The 7,000-nt window shown below is 43.5% G+C and overlaps 1 protein-coding gene across 1 annotated transcript in view; it reads left to right on the top strand.

Annotated features, from left to right (window-relative positions):
* The window catches only part of LOC138950075 (uncharacterized), a 14,346-nt gene that overhangs the window by 3,807 nt on the left and 3,539 nt on the right, over positions 1-7,000 (top strand). The window lies entirely within an intron of this gene.

Below are 7,000 nucleotides of genomic sequence, written 5' to 3'. Positions count from 1 at the left end.
TACCGACAATGTGAACAAGTCGGCATGTTAACCAGTAACACATGCAGCTGTATGACGTCTAAACCATAACGACAATGTGAACAAGTCGACATGTTAGCCAGTAACACATGCAGCTGTATGACGTCTAAACCATAACCACAATGTGAACAAGTCGGCATGTTGACCAGTAACGCATGCAGCTGTATGATGTCTGAAACATAACGACAATGTGAACAAGTCCGCATGTTAACCAGTTACACATACAGTTGCGTGATGTCTGACACATAACGACAATGTGAACAAGTTGACATGTTACCCAGTAACACATACAGCTGTATGATGTCTGAAACATAACGACAATGTGAACTAGTTGACATGTTACCCAGTAACACATACAGCTGCGTGATGTCTGAAACATAACGACAATGTGAACAAGTCGGCATGTTAACCAGTTACACATACAACAGCGAGACCAGAAACACGAATAGCATCCTTTCTCAACAGACGACAATGTCGGACAGACCGTGTGGGTGAGTGCTCTCCCCTACAGCACGTCATAGGAGTCTAAGAAACGAAGGGAGGTGACTGTAACACACTCTCTCATTCTGTGCACAATACGCGCAATGATGAACAACATGAAGCTCTATATGACGGGAGATGCATGTTTCTGACTGTGAGTAATGTAATGGCCATCCCACGTGTGCGATATGAACACGACGAGCACAGACACAACGGGTGACTTAACCCTGGCAACAACTAGTATAACACAGGAGATTTGTTTTAATAAACACTAGCACAAGACCAGAGGTGTGTGTGTGTGTGTGTGTGTGTATGTGTGTGTGTGTGTGTGTGTGTGTGTGTGTGTGTGTGTGTGTGTGTGTGTGTGTGTGTGTGTGTGTGTGTATGTGTGTGTGTTATAAACACCAACACATGTTTTCTAAGCTAAATAGTAGCACAAGTTGTGTTTGATGAGCAATATGCCGAGCAATATGAGATGTTTTGTCTGATGCACACTAGCAGATGACAAGAGTGTTTTTGTTCCACGAGCAACAAAGCACACGGACACAAAAGGTCTTGTCACATAAGCACTAGCACTAGACATCAGATTTATTCGGCAAGTATTGCTAGGGTAAAAAGACAGGCCACACTCACCCTTGTCAGCGCTGACAGTTGTGATGACCGAGTTAAGGGAGACAACCCAGCCTGATATCACTCGTTCATTCTCCTCCAACACACATAGCACTGTGCCGTCCCCCGTCACCACCTGGCATCGGCCCCTCTGTAACACACAGTGACAGTGTAACGTCGATGTGTAGTACTAAGTCAGGAATCCTACAGGGACAGTACCACCTCTGTAACACACAATGACAGTGTAACCTTGATGTGTAGTACTAAGTCAGCAATCCTATAAGGACAGTAACACCTATGTAACACACAGTGACAGTGTAACCTTGATGTGTAGTACTAAGTCAGCAATCCTACAGGCACAGTAACTCCTCTGTAACACACAGTGACAGTGTAACATTGATGTGTAGTACTAAGTCAGCAATCCTACAGGCACAGTAACTCCTCTGTAACACACAGTGACAGTGTAACATTGATGTGTCGTACTAAGTTAGCAATTCTATAGGGACAGTACCACCTATGTAACACACAGTGACAGTGTAACATTGATGTGTAGTACCAAGTCAGCAATCCTATAGGGATAGAAGTACCTCTGTAACACACAGTGACAGTGTAACCTTGGTGTGTAGTACTAGCTGTAACACACAGTGACAGTGTAACCTTGATGTGTAGTACTAAGTCAGCAATCCTATAGGGACAGTACCACCTCTGTAACACACAGTGACAGTGTAACCTTGGTGTGTAGTACTAAGTCAGCAATCCTATAGGGACAGTACCACCTCTGTAACACACAGTGACAGTGTAACCTTGATGTGTAGTACTAAGTCAGCAATCCTATAGGGACAGTACCACCTCTGTAACACACAGTGACAGTGTAACCTTGGTGTGTAGTATTAGCTGTAACACACAGTGACAGTGTAACCTTGGTGTGTAGTACTAGCTGTAACACAGTGACAGTGTAACATTGATGTGTAGTACTAAGTCAGCAATCATATAAGGACATTACCACCTCTGTAACACACTGTGACAGTGTAACGTTGATGTGTAGTACTAAGCCAGCAATCCTATAAGGACATTACCACCTCTGTAACACACTGTGACAGTGTAACGTTGATGTGTAGTACTAAGCCAGCAATCCTATAGGGACAGTTCCACCTCTGTAACACACAGTGACAGTGTAACCTTGATGTGTAGTACTAAGTCAGCAATCCTATAAGGACAGTTCTATAACACTCAAAGACAGTGTAACCGTGAAGTGTAGTACTAATTAAGTGAGCAATCCTATAGTGTCAGGACCACCTCTGTAAAACAGCACAGAGACAGTTCGCATTGTTCGTAATACTGCTCTCACACTGTGCCGAATTTCCCTTGCGAATAGAATTTGCCAATAAGTCTTAATGATCGGGACATGGTCGTAAGGCATTCGTAAATGTTCTTAACCATTCGCCACCATTCGTCTCTTGTTGCAAATATAAGCAACATGGTCCTAATATTCGAATATGAATGTCTTGCGAATACTTACGAGTACGTTGCGAACAAGTTAAGAACATGACTTAATTCCTTGCGAATATTAGGAACATGTTGCTATGTTCGAAACAAGAGACGAATGGTGGCGAATGGTTAAGAACATTATAAGATGTTTGATGGGTTCAACACAGGGAGCCATGCTTTCAAACACGAGTTCCGTTTTGATAACCACACGAGTTCCGTTTTGATAACCACTGGCAATCAAAGCTGGCGTGTGAAAGCAATGTTCTGTGTTTTTGAGTTCATAAAATGTTGGGATGAATATGTCAGGTTTGAGGATGCACAGTTCTGTAGGTTCATCTCGGTATTCCACCCCCTCGGCTTTCAGTTGTAAATATTAAGCTTAGTGATCGAATGTGGAAGAAACGTTGGGTCAAAGGTCACAGAAGATTTGCGTCGTGCAGCGATCTTGTTTCCGACTCATAGTGCCTCTTTGTTTTTCATTAGACCTGTCATTCTGCTTGCTCGGCTTTGTTAGATGTTTGCATATCTTGTTGCTATTTTCTTTGCTTTTATCATTATTTCTTATTTGCGCTTCGTTTATCGATACAACGTCTTGTGCACGGGTCAAAATTTGTGTGTCAGGGGTCAATTGGTTTGACTTGAACTTGACGTTCGTGTTTCTCCGAACGTCTGTGTATCGAAACACAGATACACGCACTCCATGACTTTGTAAGAAGACAAAACATATCGGTAGGTTTCATTTGTTTGTGATGAATGTATGACCTTTCATGAAGTAGTTTTGTTTTTTGTTTACTTTTGCCAGTTTGCCAGTTCGTTTTTGGAACTTTGCAAAGCAGTGTTGATGTACTGTAACCAGAATGTATCTTTACTTTGTTTCGTTCCTATTGTGTTACGATCCGCAAATTGTAAGGTTCCGACCTCGCTTTCGAAAATGTCGTCTGCTGAACCCGGCTCTGTCAAAACTTGCTAAACCCGTGAACACACAACAAGTAAAAAAAAAAAAAAGTAAATTTTAAGGGGCTTATTGTCCGTCAGGCCTTAATTGCCTATGTTGGACATGAATTTGTTTATACGATTCGAGTTTTACGCCCTCACGGCTTTTTGATGTTTGCGTGTTTAGGTGGTATCAGCCATCTGCACTTATGGTAGAATGACCAAGATCTTTAACGTGCCATTGTGGTGACACGGGGGTGGGAGATGGATACCGTCTCTGGGTCTGCACATAAAGTTGACCCGTGTCCGTCCCGGCCCGGATTCGAACCAGCGACCTCTCGATCACAAGTCCAGTGCTCTACCACCTGAGCTACCCGGGCCCCCCACACAATAAGTAAACAATCTTATTCTTTATATAATTATGTGACCCTCCACTACGAAATGAGTCGCATGTCACCTCGCGCGGTTCTGCGCTAGGCTTAACACCTTAGTCACAGGCTTATAACTCAGGTTTTCGCTCTTTTCTAAAACGGTTTTCACCACTGGATAGAGCATAATAAACTCTTTAGAAAAATGTACAAATATGAAAATCATGCAAAGGTGACATGCGACTCGTTCCGTGGTGGATGGTCACATATATGAGGATAACAACTCAGTATGATTATATTCTAGGTTTTACATGACCATGACTATGATTTAGGTTGGTTTTGATGTCTTTCATTTGCATTTAGAGTTCGTGACTCGAAGTGCCACGTGTGGTTGTGGTTACGTCAGCAACTGACTGTTGGCAATTTAACATTATTGTACATCTCTTTTTCGTTCAGAATAGTTTATTTTATAGCAAAGACGCTCTAACAAGATTTAGCAGAAGAGCTGCTGCCTAAAAACGTTCAATTGCTGGAAATCGTACAATGTTCTATTTTTTTGAATATTTGTTTATTTCGTTTTTGTGTACTCCTACTTCAAGGTGGTTTAGTGAATGTGATTTGTTTTCCTTCTCTTGAGTTGGAAAATATTTTGTTTCACAAATGTTCTGAGTATGGTTGGTTTTTTTTTTCTTCTCCAGATGTTCACCATAGCGATCAAGTACCAATGTTTGGTACAAACGGTTGCATTGAATAGACGAATTAAAGACATGAAAAGTCTGTTCATTGGGTGACATTTACCTGTATATCAAGAGTTTGGGACATGAGACAGGACAGTAAACATTTGTTAAACGCATGGGTGCAGCGCTCTGCTCTTCCGTGCAGAGTGAAATCCAGATCCACACATCCATGTAGCTGTCGGATCTACGGTGCGCGGTGCACACATTGACCCAGCACTCTGATCTTCGGTGCAGAGTGAATTTCCATTGCATCAGCCTTCCTCATGGCTTCCTCAGCTCAAGACGCTACTGATGATACCACACGACTTCGTACTCTAACAGAAAAAGGGCAACTTCAGTATGAGGATACCAGAAACTTTCTGGTAAGCAAAGTGCAACGTTCTCTTGATCAATTAGACAACGTTACTTCTAAATACAACTCTGCAAACGACAAAAATGCTGCTTCATCTCTACTACGCGATCTACAAGAGGCCCGTGATAGTTCGGAAATGCAAGCAAACATTTACACAGACGTTTTGCTCAGGCAGAGAACGAAGGAAAGTGTCAGCGAGTCAAACATGTTCAAAGATACGTTCGCGCAGAGGTTGAAAAAATCGTGCGACGCTCAGCAAAGCTTGCAATTCCTGTTGGATGAAGCCAAATCGACAAGTAGCCGAAGACGAAGTGGTCGTACTCATAGTAGTTCAGGAAGCAACACATCTTCAATGGTTCGGGCCAAAGCCCTTGCAGCCAGAGCATGGGCTCACTTCGCTCAAAAGGAGTATGACTTGAAGGCATCTCTTGCGAAAGTCGAGGAAGAAGTGAAGGTGGCTGCCGCGAAGGCGCGCCTGAGGTCGGAATATGAAGCGGAGCTTTGCTTGGTTGCACAGCAAAAGAATGCTGCAGCGGCGGAGACAGAGGCTGACGCTTTTGTAGAACATGATGGTTCATTGTTCAGTGTGAAGAGTGAGCACCCGAGGGACAGAAGCGATAGGTATGTGGCGGGTCTTGGAGAGTTCACACACTGACGTACGTGAAAAGGAAGCAAACTCAACTCCCCGTCAGAACGTGAACACGACATTCACTCGGCATGCCAATTCACGCCTCAGCAAAACAGATGTGTACAATCTGCAGAGGGTGATTTAGCAAAATTCTTGCTGAAAAAGGATCTTCATCTGTCAAGACTAGCTGTGTTCAACGAACAAGCAGAGTGTTTCGCAGTTTGGAAAAGCAGTTTCATCTCCGTCATGACAGAGTTGAGTGTATCACCACAAGAAGAGCTGGACTTACTCGTCAAACATCTTGGTTTTGAATCCTCAAAGTACGCTCAGAGCATAAGAGCATCCAACGCCACTGATCTTGCCCGGGGATTGAGGCTCCTCTGGAGGCGTCAAGATGAACGTTTCGGATCTCCAGAACTGGTAGAAGCTCGCCTCAGAGAGAGGATAGAGAGTTTCCCTCAGATCACCCAAAAAGACTCGAGAAAACTCTATGATCTTTGCGACTTGTGTGATGAAATCAACTGCAAAAGATGATGAAAATGTAGGGCCCATCCTAAAAATGTACGACACATCCATCGGCACGAACAAAATCGTTGCAAAACTGCCTCCCAACTTGAAACACAAATGGACAGAACGAGCCTCCAGTTACAAACAGAGACACGGGGTCGCGTTCCCTCCATTTACATTTTCCGTGGAATTCCTGCAGAACATGGCTAAAGTGCAAAATGATCCCGCTTTCTGTTTTGACAATGACAATGTTGGCAAGTCAAAAACTGACTTGGGAAGATCAACGGTTGTGAATCGTAGGGTTGAAGTGTCTAACGATGAAGCCGGCAGTATTCACACAGATAAATGCCCTATTCACAATGCCAGTCATTCCTTGACTGCATGCAAAGCCTTTCAATCAAAGTCGTTTGAAGAAAAGCAAAAGTTTCTCAGGGAGAAAAGTTTGTGCTTTCGGTGTTTGGTTTCGTCTGAGCACAAAGCCAACAAGTGTACAGCAACTATCAAATGCGAAAAATGTGGAAAGCCACATCTTGCGGTGATGCACCGTGGGCCCTCTGAAATGCCTCGCCCTTCAGATACTAAAGGTCATGGCGGGGAGAGAGATAGTGCAGGTACCGGAATCTCAAGCGGAGTGGGAGCTAAGTGTACATCTATATGTGATGCATTCGGCAGTAGGTCTTGCGGCAAAGTCGTCTTAACGCGAGTCTTCTCCGAAAACTGTTCTCAGAAGAGTGTAGAAGTGTACGCTGTGATAGACGATCAGAGTAACAGATTTGCTAGATCAATTTGGAGTTGACACCGAACAGCGCACATACACATTGTCTTCCTGTTCCGGAACTGAAAGTTTCTCTCTCGTATCTTTTTTGCTTTCTTTCTATCT

The sequence above is a fragment of the Littorina saxatilis genome, linkage group LG16 (genome assembly GCF_037325665.1).
Source record: "Littorina saxatilis isolate snail1 linkage group LG16, US_GU_Lsax_2.0, whole genome shotgun sequence".
Classification (NCBI taxonomy): domain Eukaryota; kingdom Metazoa; phylum Mollusca; class Gastropoda; order Littorinimorpha; family Littorinidae; genus Littorina; species Littorina saxatilis.
The sequence above is the reverse complement of the archived record's forward strand: the minus strand, read 5'-3'. Positions and strand labels throughout refer to the sequence as shown.